Raw genomic sequence first — 17,145 nt, 5'->3', positions numbered from 1 at the left:
ATGAAAAGACCTGGCATTTCAAAAGTGTGTCAGTGGATAAAGACTTCGTGGGACGCAGTTAAGGAAGATATTATCATCAAATGTTTTAAGAAATGTGGCATAAGCAATTCTTTGGATGGTGAAGAAGACGAGCTGATTTCTGAAGACAGTAGCAGTGAAAGCAGCAGTGTTCAGTTCGAAGACATTGAATATAGCAGTGAAGATGAAGAGTTTCTTGGTTTCCCAGATAGCAGCGATTTCTGAGTAAACTTTTGTAAAAACATATGAGATCCAAGTTTCTTTGTTAAAACAGTTGCTTTTACTGTCATTTACCTTATTATTTACCTTATAAGTGTTAATAATATTAATAAAAAAAGTTCTGAGCTACCCTTATTTTGCTTTAAAGTTATTTATTTGAAATTTAAGTTTTTTTCCTGAAATTTCCTTTTTAAAATGAGATGCGTGTTATACGCCGATAAATACGGTATATTAAAAACAAATATCACTCACGCCTCAGACAACAGCCTTCAATCTTGTTTAAAAATGAAGGTGACATCTTACAGCCCTGATATGCAGATGCTGTTTGCTGATGTTGAGGAGCAAAAATCACATTAACCAGGTAAAATAAGACACGCGCGGGTGCCTCCCAAGGCTGCAAACTTCGCACGGGAAGCCCGGCGTCCGGGGAAGCGGCAGCTAAGGTGCCACCTCCCTTTCCCCCCACCCGGCTTCAGTTGGGAGTTTTGTGCTCTCGAAGTTGGCAAGGACCTTTCGGGCTAGCTAGCAGAAGAGAAGCCGGGCTCTTCCTCCTCGGGAGCCATGAGCAGGTGTGGGAAGTGGTGCAAGCGCGGCCTCGTGATATTTGCCCGCATCCTCTTCAAACTCGTCACGGGCAGGCTTAGCAAAGGTAAAGGCGAGGAGTAAAGGTGACGTGGGAATGGCAGGCAGCAGAGGGAGGGAGGGAGGGAAAGGAGCGAGAAGACCAGCCGACGCCATTCGCCAATCGTTGGGTTTAGGGAGCGGAAGGGTTCCCGGTTCCTTTTGGAGAGGGCGTTTGCTGCGCTTGTGGCGTTTTGCAGGCTGAGAAAGGTGTGCTAACTTTGTTGGGTCACTTCTGGGCGATCACGGGGGCCCTGGACGATGTGGGGTTTTGCAGCAAAGCCTGGTAGGAAAAGGCTTCATTGGGACACACTTTCCTGCTTAGGGGGCTTCCGAAGCTACGAATCACTCTTTCCAGTTTGTAGCAGTAGTGGCAGCAGCTGGAAGGCGGCGTGAAAACCGGTCCACGAACCTCTTGTTTCCTGGGGGGAAGAGTTGGAGCCTGACCCATTCCTCCGTCTCACTGGGATTTAAGTGAGCAGCAATCAGTTCAAACTGCAAAGACTTTTCCATATCTCCTTGGTCTTCATAAATCATAGCAAGAGTGGAGAATGGCTCATAAGCAAGTGGAGCTTGTCTTATGATCTCCATGCAGATTAGAATGGCTTCTTCATTTTCACCTCGAGCAAATCTAACTTCAGTTAGTGGATGATCACTTGAGGACTGCCTCTTTTGACTTATCAAGTGGGTGGTCTTCTCTTGGCGCCCTCAGGTAACCAGCATTCCCACTGCTGCCTGTCAGAAAAAGCAGCAGTCGAAGGAAGAGGAGTCGAAGCGCTGCACTCGGTGCTATCGGGTTGGCTACTGCAATGTGTAAGTTAGTTTTCCCCAGAGGAGACTACTCGTGCTTGTTTTCATTCATTAAGATTTCAGAACATCTATTCTCAGACTTCAAAAACAAGAGTGAAATTGTGCAGAAAATCGCAAATATGCCTCTCTGCGAAGACTGTCAAAGACAGAACCATAATACTGGCCGACCTTCGGGCCGCTGCCACCATTCAAGGAGGGGCGGGGGACATCCTTGCCGCCCCAGCGCCCGCCAGCTGATCGGCCGATAGGACCATGGCCAATCTACGGGGCGCCAGGTCGCTGCTGCTGTTCCAGGGCGGCGGAGGCCTCTGCGCCGCAAAAAGCAGCGCCAGACAGCTGTTGCCTACTCCAACCCGTCAGACTGCTGTGCCTCGGTTGGGCTTCCCAGACTGCCCAACTTTGAGGCCCGTCGCGGAGCTCCCAGAGCTCAACAAGTGACCGCCGCCATCTTGGGCGAGAAAAAAACAATACTTGTTGATGGCAAGGGCACCAAAGTAATAAAACATCTGTGCCCTTACTGCGTCTGCAGATAAGGCATCCCGCAAGCCTGTTTCTTGGATAGAGGGCTCTGAGACCCCTTGCAGGGTTGTGCAGAAGAATTTGTTCAGCTTCTGTCAAATAAAGCCATCCAAATTCCATTGCAGTTGGACATTGCTCTTGTTGCAGTATCTAGGGAGATAGCTGAGGCAGACTCTTGACCTGTTTGAGAACAATGGAGCTGTTGAGCTTGAGGAAATAGATGGGGTGATCGTGACTGAGCTTGGCCACCTGCTCTTTAGACCCATGCCCCTCCTAATTAAAACTGCCCAGGGGGTATCATGCCAGGGGGTTCTAGAGGTAGTGAATTCCTTGGATAGGGGATTTGTTTCTTTGCCTCTGAAGGAGACCTTGGTTTTCCCCTCTTCAAGGAACTTACCCCTACACTGGACAACTTTTTTCTAGTATCAACTCTTTCCCTTTTTACGAAAGATACTGGAGAAGGGAGGTGTTTTCCCCAGAGGCCTGACTCCAATTCTTTTCGCTTTGATCAGTTGATCAAGAACCGCTTCCACCGTGCATTCCTGCCTTCCCAGACATTGGATACCATGTCTTCCAGAGATCTTCTGCTGTGCTTTCTCCAGAGCTGGCTAAGGAGAGGGTAGTGGAGCTGCAGGTTGAACACCTGAGTGGCCTCAGCAGAATGTCCCAGGACTCTCTATGGCTTGTGATGTTGGAATGTTGGTAGATGCCCTGAGACGTTCCTGCCAGGTGTTTGGCTTAGATGACCAGTCCCAACATTTTCTGGCACTTCCAGACAGGAAAAGAATTTGAAAAGTTGAGGTCGGCTATCAAGAAAAGCCCGTTAGCCAATACAATAAATGCAGAACTGGTATTTTCTCTCTTGATGAAGTCATCTGTTTGGGTACCTGTGTCGATTGTGGAACTGACTCTTGATATTATACCTGTTATTGGTTCTGTTTGGTGGAGCGAGTTCATATATTGTCAGCTATCATTTTCTGAACAGCTTTCTCAATGATGCTGTAGAAGACGCCCAAAATGTTCGGGCAAAACTTCTTGACTGATCAGAGTCCCAGGGAAAGTCCCAAGACAACCCCAAACCCCATTTGAAGGGGACAGTCAAGCAACCAGAGACCCAGGGAAAGTTTGAAAAAAACTCTCAAATGCCCCTTTGAAGGAAACAGTCGAGCATTTCATCCAAATAATTTTAATTTAATTTTAATTTTATTGCATTTATATACCGCCCTTTCCCTGAGGACTCAGGGCGGTATACAGGGAGTTAAAAATCAACCATACAAAAGTTAAAAAACCAATTTAAAAAAATTAAACCAACCCTGTACAATTAAAAACCCCAATTAAAATAAATTTCTCCTCAGCCTGGGCCCGAGAGCTCAAAGAGCCAGGTCTTCAGGCCCCGGCGGAATGATCGGAGGTCAGGAGCAGTCCTCAACTCTACTGGCAGCTGGTTCCAGAGGGCAGGCGCCCCCAATGAGAAGGCTCTATCCCTGGGTGTCACCCGCCGGCAATCTCTTACTGGCGGGACCCTGAGCAGACCCTCCCTGTGGGAGCGCACTGGGCGAAGGGCACTTGATGCCGGCCGCAGGTGTTCCCTCAAATACCCCGGACCCAGGCCATAAAGGGCACCAAAGTAATAAAACAGCTGTGCCCTTACTGCATCTGCAGATAAGGCATCCCGCAAGCCTGTTTCTTGGATAGAGAGGGCTCTGAGACCCCTTTGCAGGGTTGTGCAGAAGAATTTGCCCAGCATCTGCCAAATAAAGCCATCCAAATTCCATTGCAGTTGGGCATTGCTCTCGTTGCAGTATCTGTCTGCCTTCCCAGACATTGGATACCATGTCTCCCACAGATTTTCTGCTGTGCTTTGAGGTGCTTTCTCCAGAGCTGGCTAAGGAGAGGGTAGTGGAGCTGCAGGTTCAACACCTGAGTGGCCTCAGCAGAAGGTAAGTCTTCAAGAAGGCGGGGGAAGGTTGCAATATTTGAACCACCAGAGAACAAGCCAGGGAAAGAGGACACAGGAGGATGCGTAGATAAGTGCAAGCAGAAAGCTTTGGAAGGAGGATGTGGGATGAGTGCGAGCACGGAGAAGCCGGGGAAAGGGGATGTGGGGTTATGCTTGTGTGCAAGAACAGGGTAGCCTGGGAAGGATAGCACTGGTATTTATGTCCTTGTGTGCGCATGTGGCAGCACAGGAAGGTTGGGGAAAGAGGTCGCAGGATGCGTGTGAGTGAAGGAGGCGAGGAGGATGTGATGTAAATTGTTATGTATTCACTTAGTGTTAATGTTATATATATGTGTTAAACTGTCTATGATGCCGCTGTGGGAATCTTCAGTCCAGAACCAATCGCCACCATCTCCTACGCTGATCTCACCGAGGGGCTGAGTAAATACTTCATGCCCACCAAGTCAGAGCTCTTCTGGAGGGTAAATTTCGCCCGAAGACTACAGCTCCCTGACGAGCCCGCCAATGACTTCATAACCCGGGTCAGACACGCCGCACGGCGATGTCGGTTCCCGGACTTAGAAGACCGAATCCGGGACCAAATCGTCATAGGGCTCAAAGATGAGCGGCTGAGGAGGAAGCTGATCGCCAAGCCCGAACTGACAATGGCTGATGTGGCGAGGGAAGTCATTGCCTATGAGGACAGCCACGGTGACAACCGACGTTCACCTGACAGCGGGCCCAGTGGGTCCGTGCACCAGGAGGACGGCGGTTTCAGCGGTCCAGAAGATGACGACGTCTCCATGGACATCGATGCTGTACAGCGGCGGTTCGAAAAGCTCAGGCTGCAACGCAACTACAGAGGGGGGCCTGCCAACAACCAGAGTGGCGCTAACTCCCAGCCAAACAGGGCTAGATGTGCCAGCTGCGAGCAGCTGGAAGCCACCCGAGAGCAGCGTGCCGGTTCCGCAGTGCCAAGTGCCATGGATGCGGAAAGACAGGTCACCTCAAAGCCGTGTGCCGCAGCCGGAGCCGAGAAAATCTGCATGAACTGGAGGTGACGCCCGCAGGTATGAGCCAGCACACACCCAGGGCCAGACACAGTTCCAAACCCCTAGTGCTAAATGTGAGGGGAAGGGCGGGAAAATACACAGTCCATAGCACTCTTAAGCCCAAAGTCAAGGTGGACGTTCTGATTCATGGAATTCCCTGTGACATGGAAGTGGACTCTGGGTCCTCCGTCTCACTCATTTCGTGGCAAACTTACAGGGACATTTGTAACCGCAGTAGAAAACGGCCCGCCCTTCGACCCACCAAACTCCGCCTAGCCGATTTTCAAAAAACGCCCATTAAACTCCGGGGAAAGGCTTCCGTCCCCGTGGAGTTCAAACAATTTAAAGGATCCCTCCCTATACTAGTGACCCAGGAAAACAGGATCAGCCTGCTAGGTCTAGACTGGTTTGAGGCGCTAGGGATAGCGTTGACTGGCGTCAACGCCATTCAGCTGTCAAACTTAGAATCCGTCTGCCTTCAATTTGCGGACGTCTTTGACAGCTCGCTAGGAAAGTACACAGGACCGCCTGTATCATTAAAACTAAACCCAAATGTAATGCCTGTCAGAATCAAGGCAAGAAGAGTTCCCTTCGCCTTGAGAGAAAAAATAGAAACTGAACTAGACCGATTAACTAACTTAGGAGTCCTAGAACCAGTAGAAGGGGCAGAGTGGGAGACACCCATAGTGACCCCAATTAAGCCAAATGGCCAAATAAGATTATGTGCCGATTATAAAGCGACACTCAACCGCGCATTAAATGCCCATGCCTACCCGGTCCCGGCTGTCAAAGACATCCTCGCGGCCATTAAGTCAGGCGCCATTTTTGCTAAGTTAGACTTGGCGCAGGCGTATTTACAGCTGCCTGTCACCCCTGACACCGCCTTAGCTCAGACAATCGTCACCCACAAAGGAGCATTTAAAATTAACCGCCTTCAATTCGGCATCTCCGCAGCCCCTGGGATCTTCCAAGAAATCATGGAAAAAACACTTAAAGGGATCCCCGGGGTCTGTCCATATTTCGACGACATCCTAATTGCAGGGGAATCAGAAAAAGACTTAGCTGACAAATTAACAAAGGTGCTCCTTAGATTCAGGGAGGCTCGCCTCAAATTAAAACGAGACAAATGCTCCATTGGGGTGCCATCAACAGAGTTTTTAGGATTCAAAATTGACGCTAAGGGAATTCACCCCACTGAAACAAAAATTAAAGCCATTAAAACAGCACCAACCCCTAAAAATAAACAGGAACCTTCCTAGGGTTAATTTTTATCATACCTTCCTGCCTCATAAAGCCTCCATCGCTGAACCCCTACATAGGCTATTAGATAAAGGCAAACCCTGGAATTGGTCACCTCAGCACGATAAAAGTTTTAATCTACTAAAAAACTTACTCACTAGCAATGCAACGGTAGCCCTGTTCAAGGAACAGCTACCCTTATGTCTGGCTTGTGATGCCTCTCCCTACGGCATCGGAGCGGTCCTAAGCCACTTAACTAAGGAAGGAACGCAAACCCCTGTAGCGTTCTATTCCAGAACGCTGTCAAAACCTGAGCGTAATTACGCTCAGATTGATAAAAGAGGCTTTAGCTATAGTGGCTAGTGTAAAAAAGTTTCATGACTACCTATATGGCCGACCCTTTACCATTTTTACGGACCATAAGCCCCTATTAGGAATCTTTACAGTAAACAAACTAACGCCCCAAATATTATCTCTCCGCATCCTGAGATGGTCTACCTTTTTGTCAGCCTATTCATACAATTTAGAATACAAACCAGGGAAAGCCATGGGCCATGCTGATGGGCTTAGCAGACTGCCCCAACCGATAGTCGACCCAGACCCAGCACCAGCTGGGAAGATACTGGCTATCTCAGACCTGCCTGAATGCCCACTATCGGTTAAAGACATCTCTGCAGCCACTGCTGCAGACAAAATATTAGGCAGAGTCTTAGGCTATGTCATGTCTGGCTGGCAATCCACACCCCCAGACCCAGAATTCCAACCTTATATTTTAAAGCAAAAGGAATTATCCACCCATCAGGGATGTTTATTATGGGGCAGCAGGGTAATCATACCTGAAAAACACAGACTTAAGGTGTTAGAGAGCCTCCATGAAGGTCACCCTGGGACCGTCAAAATGAAGGCTCTAGCCAGAAGCTATGTCTGGTGGCCAGGATTAGACAAGCAGATAGAAGCACATGTAGCAGGATGCTATCCCTGCCAACTTGTCAGAGCAGCCCAGCCCCAGGCTCCCATTCACAGATGGGAAACCACAAAGTCACCCTGGTCACGTATCCACATAGACTATGCAGGTCCATTCCAGGGACAAACATTCTTAATAGTCGTAGATAGCTATTCGAGATGGCTGGAGGTGACCCCGATGACTAGCACTTCGGCAGCCACAATACAAGTTTTAAGGGGGTTGTTCGCAACACATGGGCTTCCAGATGTAATAGTCTCCGATAACGGCCCCCAATTTACTTCCTACGAATTCCAGAGTTTCACAACGGCGAACTCTATTAGGCACACCACCACGGCTCCGTTTCACCCATCCACTAACGGCTTGGCAGAGGTGATGGTGAAATCAACGAAAGAGGCACTGCGGAAAATCATCTCCGGCAACTGGCACCGCAGACTCGCTCAATTCCTCTTGGCTCAACACACCACCCCATGCACATCTACAGGGAAGTCTCCTGCTGAACTCCGCTGGGGCAAGAGACTAACTACTAGGTTGGACCGTTTACATCCAGACAGATCCCCTCCAAACCCAGAACTGCCCCTCCAACACAGGACTCTCAGCACTGGGCAAGCTGTCTGGGCAAGGAACTATGGAGGGGGCAGCAAATGGACACAAGGGGTTGTCATTGAACAAGCAGGTCCCCTGTCATACATAATAGACACTGGGCACAATTCCCACATCCGCAGACACATCGACCAACTTCGGCGTCGCAGCCCACAAAATATGGGGGAAAGGGGGAACGACAAAATGCAGGCTGAAGCCCCGCCGCAAGCACTATCACACCAAAACCCCCCCGATCAAAATACACCACATCAAGACCCTACACAAAACGGCGCTGAAACGCCGGAGGCAGGACCCATGCCCCCTGAGCCAGATCTCAATACGCCTGGGGAAAAGGAATGACCAGCTGAAACAACCCCCCGGCGCTCCGAAAGAGTAAAAAGCCCCCCCCCGGCGCTCCGAAAGAGTAAAAAGACCCCCCGCCTACTTGAAAGACTACGAATGGGGAAACCCAAAAAAGAAACAGTTGGGGAACATCAACTCAATCAGAGGGAGGGGTAAGGGGTGTTATGTATTCACTTAGTGTTAACGTTATATATATGTGTTAAACAGGGCTGAGGTAAAACCGCGGCAGCTTTTGACAGCTGTCAAAAGCTGCCGGACCAAACCACGCAGGCGCCAACCGACTGACAGCTCTCGGCTGTCAAAATCACCTGGTAACAGCACGCGCTGCCGATGACAGCTCCGAGCTGTCAAATCCAGCCGGCTTCGATTGGCGGAGCATACAACGCGGGAAACCAGCTCAGCCCTGATTGGCTAACCTTTTGACAGTTGCTAGTATAAATAGAAGCCACGTTCTTCTGTTGTTTGCCTGGTTCGTAAATAAAGTTAAGTTGTTCAACTTGCTGTCTCGCCTGCTTCTTCTACAAAGCATAAATGATTGAAGAAAGTGTTGTGTCCTTAGTTACGGGAGGGTTCTCCTTCGGCGGGAAAACCCAGTGCAGCCATTGGCTGTTACTTCTCGGCGGGAGATTCAAGGCCGGGGATTGGTTACGTTTTGAATAACAGTATATAAGGTAGTGTTTAACCGTTGTTAGTCAGTTGACATATGTGAGTTCAATAAATGTTCCTTGCTAACCTCGCTGTCTCTGCTCGTCAATCCGGACATAACAGAAAGGCCAAGTGATTTGCAATCTTCCCTGCTGCCTTTCCCATTGAGTTTGGCCGTCCTTCCAAGGACAGCCAAAGCAGCAGGAAGATCTGCAAAGAGAACTGCAGCCAGGAAATGCCATGCAGGTTTTAAAGCAGCCATAAAGAACCAGAAAAAAGAAGGGCTGGTAGTAGATGCTTAGGCCAAGATGTTTGATGGTGGGTTTGAGATTGTTTCCCAGAGGCCTGACTCCAATTCTTTTCACTTTGATCAGTTGATCAAGAACCGCTTCCACTGTGCGTTCCTGCCTTCCTAGACATTGGATACCATGTGTTCCATAGATCTTCTGCTGTGCTTTGAGGTGCTTTTGCTGTGCTTTGAGGTGCTTTCTCCAGAGCTGGCTAAGGAGAGGATAGTGGAGCTGCAGGTTCAACACGTGAGTGGCCTCAGCAGAAGGTAAGTCTTCAAGAAGGCAGGGGAAGGTTGCAGTATTTGAACCACCGAAGAACAAGCCAGGGAAAGAGGACACTGGAGGATGCGTGGGTAAGTGCAAGCAGAGAGCTTTGGAAGAATGTGGGATGAGTGCTGTTGCATAGTGGGTTCTGGAGCGCAGGAAGGATGCCAGGCAGATAAGTACAACATAACAGCTCTTTATTGGTAGAAGTGACTGTACTCGGGAATGTAATATATACTCAAGATTCCTCAAACCAGCACTTGGGCATAAAAGCACAATACCGAGGGCCAGAATTTCCAGCTTTGTTTTTTGTTGTAAAGTTGCAGAAACAAACAATGGTATCTGTTTTGTTCTCCCCTCAGTGGATAATACCTATCCAAGCCACTATCCTGGAGAGCCAGTGTGTAGCCTAGCGGCATATTAAGCCATGTAAGTTGCTCAAAGTGTTCCCTTAAGCCCAATACATAACAAGTGCAAGTACGGAGAAGCCGGGGAAAGAGGATGTGGGGTTATGCTTGTGTGCAAGAACAGGGTAGCCTGGGAAGGAGAGCACTGGTATTTATGTCCTTGTGTGCACAGGAAGGTTGGGGAAAGAGGTCGCAGGATGCATGTGAGTGAGGGTGGGATCCAAATGAATGAATTAAGGCCAAGTGATTTGCAACCTTCCCTCTGCCTTTCCCATTGACTTTGCTTGTGAGACGCTAGCACAGAAGGTCGCAAGTGGTGATCACGTGACCATCAGATGCGGCAAGTGGTTATGTGCAAACTGGCTGCCGAGGGCCTGAATTTTGTTCACAAGTCCCTTCATTCAGCGCCACCTGGTGGTATCTGTTATGCCAGTGCTCAAGGTGTTCCCTTAAGCCAGGCATGTCCAAAGTCCGGCCCGCGGGGCGGATTAATATGGCCCTCGGACAGCTCTACCGAGAACAGGGTGGAGGACGCCGAGAGCACGAACTGGATGCAGTTGTAGCAGCGAGTCCTCCCAGGCCGGCCCCGCGCCTGCGCTGCTCGTCTTCCAGGTTTGGGCGGGAAGCCCTCCCGCCCAAACCTGGAAGACGAGCAGCGCAGGCGCGGGGCCGGCCTGGGAGGACTCGCTGCTACAACTGCATCCAGTTCGTGCTCTCGGCGTCCTCCACCCTGTTCTCGGTAGGTAGGCCACTTCCCCAGACGCGCTAGCCGGCCGGCAAGCAGAGTGGAGCGGGCGCCCCGGGCGAGCTCCGCTTGGCAACAGCGCTGCCCAGCCGGCCACTCCCTCGGCGCTCTTCACTCACTGGTCCCCGGCCGCCTTGCCCTGAGCGTGCGCTCCCTCGCCGCCGGCAAGCAGAGTGGAGCGGGCGCCCCAGGCGAGCTCCGCTCGGCAACAGCGCTGCCCAGCCGGCCGCTCCCTCGGCGCTCTTCACTCACTGGTCCCCGGCCGCCTTGCCCTGAGCGTGCGCTCCCTCGCCGCCGGCAAGCAGAGTGGAGCGGGCGCCCCGGGCGAGCTCCGCTCGGCAACAGCGCTGCCCAGCCGGCCGCTCCCTCGGCGCTCTTCACTCACTGGTCCCCGGCCGCCTTGCCCTGAGCGTGCGCTCCCTCGCCGCCGGCAAGCAGAGTGGAGCGGGCGCCCCGGGCGAGCTCCGCTCGGCAACAGCGCTGCCCAGCCGGCCGCTCCCTCGGCGCTCTTCACTCACTGGTCCCCGGCCGCCTTGCCCTGAGCGCGCGCTCGCTGCCTCCGCTTCCCGCACTTTTTCCTGGCTGGCCGAACCGCCACGCTCCTCCCCCCGCCCCGGGCTTGGCTGCACCGCCGTGCCACACGAGGGAGGGTGGTGAGAGGGTTAGGGAAAAAGGGCCTGCCACACGAGGGAGGGCAGTGAGTGGGTTAGCCTCCGCTTCCCGCACCTTTTCCTGGCTGGCCGAACCGCCACGCTCCTCCCCCCGCCCCGGGCTTGGTGCGGCACCTTAGCCGGTGCAGCGAGGCTGACGGTGTGCGCCTGGCCTGGCCGAGCGGGAGAAGGGCCTGGCGGGCAGAGTCTCCGAGCTGGTGCCAGGAAGACCCCAACGGCCTTCCCGCCCCTGGAGATGCCCCGGTGGCCAGGGAAAAAGGGCCTGCCACGCCCTCGGATTCTCTCTGCGCTGCGAGTACCGCTCGGTTGCCAGGCGGGCTCCGAGTGGCAATTTTCTTGTCCGCTGCACGGAAAGGGCTCGGCTTGAATTCTTCCCGGATGTTTCTGGTTGGTCCCCTCTCAAGTGCTAACCAGGAATTCAGGTGAAGCCCTTGGTATGTGGCAGCCGAGAAAATTGCCTTTCAGAGCCCCTTTGTGCAATGGTTCTTTTGTCAGCCAGAAACAATTGGTTGTGACCATCTACCTGGGCACCCTCTACTCTTCAGCAGCCTCAAGGCCAGGCAAGGGGTGGGCGTGCGGCGCTGGTTCTCTCCTCGGCAGGGGGGAAGGTGAGGCAGCGGCGGGGCAGAATTTGTGAAGTGGTGGAAGTGTGTGAGCTGTTACCAGAGAGTCTGACCTTGTCAAAGCAAATAACAGTTTCCATCTTCCAAGGTCAAACAGAAAATGGCGACTATAAATAAGAAAAGGAAAGTTGACAGTGAGGGCCGCCGTTTCCAGGAAAGGTGGAAAGTGGATTTTTTTTCCACTGAAATACGGAATCGCTGTGTTTGTCTGATATGTCAAGAGACTGTGGCCGTTTATAAAGAATTTAATATCAAAAGACACTACCAGACAAAACATAGCACATATGACAAACTAACAGGGCGTGACCGCAGTGAAAAGTTGAAGCAACTTGAAGCAGTTTTAATGTCACAACAGCGATTTCTCACAAGAGCCCGTGAGTCAAATGAAAATGCCACAAAGGCAAGCTATGACGTGGCAATGTTAATTGCTAAAAATTGCAAGTCTTTTGCTGAGGGTGATTTTATTAAAGAGTGCGTTTTGAAAATGGTTGAAAATATCTGTCCCGAGAAGAAGCAAGAGTTTGCCAACATTTGCCTGGCTCGTAACACTATAGCACGGAGAATTGAAGATATTTCATCAGATATTAAGACAGTTGACGTCCAAAGGACAGGATTTTGACTTCTTTTCAATAGCCTGTGATGAAAGCACAGACCTATCTGACACAGCTCAGTTGCTGATTTTTTTGAGAGGGGTGGACGATGAAATAAATGTGACTGAAGAGCTACTTGACCTCCAGAGCCTTACGGACCAAACTAGAGGAAAAGATTTATTTGTTGCTGTTAGTTCCGCAATAGATGACATGAAACTGCCCTGGAACAAAATTACTGGGATTATTACTGATGGGGCACCTGCTATGGCTGGTGAAAGAAGTGGCTTATCAACCCTAATCTGTAACAAGGTGATTGAAGAAGGAGGCAAAGCTATTAAACTCCATTGTATCATTCATCAACAAGTTCTCTGTGCTAAATATCTCAAATATGATCATGTTATGAAACCGGTTGTAAAGACTATTAATTTTATTCGCGCTAAAGCTCTGTACCACCGCCAGTTTAAACAGTTTCTACTGGACATCCAGGCTGAATATGAAGATGTTTTATATCACAACGATGTAAGATGGCTCAGTCGAGGGTCTGCGCTGCAGCGTTTCTACTCTCTCAGAAAGGAAATAAAAGAATTCTTGGAAACAAAGGGACAACCAATGCGAGAACTATCTGATCCTATTTGGCTGGCTGATTTGGGGTTTCTAGTTGACATAACAAAGCATCTGAATGTACTAAACACGAGTCTTCAGGGAAAAGATGCAGTGGTGAACCAGCTTTATTCACACATCAAGGCCTTTGGAACAAAGCTGCAACTTTTCCAAAGGCATTTGTCACAAACACAGCCCAATACCATACATTTCCCAGCATTGCAGGAAATAATGAACAGTTTTTCACAGGACAATATCAGTGTGCAAATGAGCAGGTATGCAGCAGACATCGCATCTCTGGCTGGAGAGTTTAAACGGCCCTTTCAAGATTTTGCAGCTATTGAAAAGGAGATCAGCCTTTTCTCCTCTCCATTCTTTGTTGACCCCGATGATGCTCCAGATCAGCTGCAGCTTGAGCTCATTGATCTGCATTGTGACAGTGAGTTACGCAGTCGTCAGCAACAGCTCTCTCTTGTGAACTTTTACCGCCAACTAGATAAGGGCAGGTTTCAGGAGATTCGGACATTTGCAAAGAAAATGCTGAGCTTGTTTGGCTCAACATATTTGTGTGAGAAGACATTCTCTACTATGAACTTTAATAAGAACCGTGTGAGGACAAGACTAAGTGACTCACATCTCCGTGACATTTTGCGCATCAAAACCACTGCCTTTGTACCAGACCGAGCCTATTTGCTGTAGTACAGATCTCAGTTTCACCCTTCACATTAGTGCAGGTAAGTTTTTTTTTAAATTTATTTAAAATACATTGTGAAAACTCAGCTGACAGTTGATCTTAATGTTATAAAATGAAAAGTATGCCATTTGCAATTAACTTGGCATAAAATAATTCATTTGCATTTAATTGCAATTGTTCAAAGAATGTTCGAAAAAATGTTCGGCCCTCCAGCATGTTCACTTCATCCAATCTGGCCCTCTTTGAAAAAAGTTTGGACACCCCTGCCTTAAGCCCAATACATAACAAGGGCAAGCACAGAGAAGCCGGAGAAAGTGGATGTGGGGTTATGCTTGTGTGCAAGAACAGGGTAGCCTGGGAAGGAGAGCACTGGTATTTATGTCTGTGTGCACATCGCATATTAAGCCATGTAAATTGCTCTTATTCACATAGTGTTAAAAATATGCCAAAAATGTGTATGGGCAACGCTGCCTCTAACTTTTTCTGCCTTATAGGAAATGTCCTCCTAGATCTGACGAAAGACTCTTCTTTGGCCCTGGTGTGGAAAAATAATGCAAGAATGAGGGAGTTTATTAATAAACAATGTAGACTTCCTCCTATAACATCTACAACACAAGAAGGGAGATACGTTGCTATGCCATGGGTCCCAGTCAGTTCCAAGGTGAGGGGGGAAAAGGGCCGAAAACTGAAGGGGCTTCTGTGCGGTATGTTCCTGCCTTCTGCACCCAATGCCCCGAACACTGCCTCCCCTGATCCATTCCCAGGCAAGCTAAGTGAGAACAAACACCTGAGTTGCAGGGTTCAAAAACCACATGAGAATTAATCCAGACCATATGGATTAATCTAATATGGAAAGAGCTCCAAATCTTTTTTTAAAAAATACATTTTATGGCTGCCTATTGACTTTCTCTATTATTCCAGCCTATTGTGGAAATATTAGCTACATAAGTAATTAAAAGAATAGGTGATGGGGCGGTTTTGTTCTGCAGGATGATGTGCATCATGGGACTAAGCAAAATTCCTGTACATTTTATGCATCATCTCCCCATCTCCAAACTGGGGGTATTCTGGAACGACGTGTTGTGCTTTAATTAATCTCTTGTAAGACTTCTATGGTCTGTGTAAGCAGATATAATTAACTCTAACAGGTCTCTCCAGATAGTTTAAACTCATAGAAACACCTTTTATATAGGAATACCTTTATTGCAATTCAGATGACGTTGTACAGCATTTCCAAGATATTCCTGAGGTGTCTCCAAGGTTAGAAGATGATAATGCTCCCAGGGTCTGCATATTAGGACCCCATGTTTTCTGCTAATGAAGCATGACTCACTAGGGAAGAGGGAGGAGGATGTCCATCCCAGAAAGGGGAGGGGAAAGGAAATACATCATATGGTTGGAGGGTCTGACTGCCCACATTGTGATTTCTCCACCCAGCCACGTGGTGGCAGCACACTCCCCGTCTGGTATTTCATAATACCACCATATAAAATCCCATAACGGTAGTTATGCAAATGCAAATACACGTTTGTGGTTTGTTGTTGTCAGAAAACGCCTAAGAAATATAAGTAATACATCTGAGAAAAATATATAAAAATAGACATGCATACATATAAATGTAAACTTGAGGGATATAAAAAATAAACATGATATATGAGGCATAAAAACCTGAGAGATACAAGAGGTAAATATGCGTCCATATAGGACATAAAACCTGAGATATATAAGTAAACATGCATACATATTGCAATAATAAAACTGCCATTTCAGGCTGAGGTTTTGCTTGTTGCGTTCAAGACCTGAAAGATATAAAAAAACATGCATATATATTGCAACAATAACAATTGCCTTTTCAGGCTTCAATAGTCTGGATCAGGTTGAAGGCACTTTTCTTCTTGAAGGCAGGATTCAACAGGGAAAGCAACGAGTTCAGTCTTCAAGAGGTAGAAGCAGAATGAGTTCTGTAATGGGTCTGATGAAGGTTTTTATGGTGCCTTGCTTTGCGACCCTTACTTCCACTTTACGTACCTTCCCATCGTCGCTGAGAATGGCCTTCTCGACAAGTCCCATGGCCACTCAATTCTTTGAACTTGTTGGTCTTTGAGCAGAACAAGGTCTCCAACTTGAAGGTTGGGGTATTGATTTTTCCATTTTCTGCGACTTTGCAAAAGAGAAAGATATTCCATCTTCCATCGATTCCAGAAGCAGTTGGCAAGGTGTTGTACTCTCCTCCATTGATCATGATACAGAGTTCCTTTTCCAAAATCTCCAGGTGGAACAGGAACAGATCCAAGCTTTTGAGTGAGAAGAGTAGCTGGAGTGAGGATGGTCGGGAATTCTGGATCGGTAGACACTGGTACTAGTGGTCTTGAGTTGATTATAGCAGACACTTCTGCTAATAAGGTGGTCAAGACCTCATGAGTAAGCCTTGTGGAGTTCAAGTCCATTAACATAGAGTCCAATATTCTACGTGTGATTCCTATCATTCTCTCCCATGAGCCGCCCATGTGGGAAGAGTGAGGAGGATTAAAGATCCAAGTGCAGCCCTTTCCAGCTAAAAAGTCCTGGACTGACTTAGAATTGATGTCTAATTCTTTGCAGGCTCCAATGAAATTAGTTCCACAGTCAGATCTTAATGAGTTTACTGGTCCCCTTATGGCAAGAAATCGCCTTAGAGCATTAATGAAACATGAGGTATCCATGGATTCCAAAACCTCAATGTGTACTGCACGTATGCTCATACAAGTGAATAGGACTGCCCAACGCTTGTTATTTGCTTGGCCGCCACGTGTCCTACGTGCTGTTACCGACCATGGGCCGAAAACGTCCAGACCAACATGAGTGAATGGTGGGTCAGTGCTTTGTCGGTTGGCAGGTCTGACATTTGTTGTTGCTGATGCCTTCCTCTTAATTTACGGCATTGCACACATCTGTGCAGTATAGCTGCAATCTGTCTTTTTGCTCCTACAATCCAAAAGCCTGCCGCTCTTATGGCACCTTCTGTGAAATGTCTGCCTTGGTGCTTAACCTCTTCATGGTGATGGCGTATGAGCAAGGTACAGAGATGATGACGACCAGGTATTATAAGAGGATGCTGTTCACGCTCTCCCAAATTGGCCTTATGTAAACGACCGCCAACCCTTAGCATGCTGTGAATGTCTATGAATGGGTTCAGGTTGGCGATTGGACTGTTTTTTGGGATGTTCCGTTTGTCCTGGATGGATTTGAATTCTGCGCTAAAGACATTCTGTTGTACACAGCATATGATGAGCAGCTCACTGTTAGCGATGTCT

Source organism: Vipera ursinii, assembly GCF_947247035.1.
Source record: "Vipera ursinii genome assembly, chromosome: Z".
Lineage (NCBI taxonomy): Eukaryota > Metazoa > Chordata > Lepidosauria > Squamata > Viperidae > Vipera > Vipera ursinii.
This window is presented reverse-complemented; position numbering follows the sequence as displayed.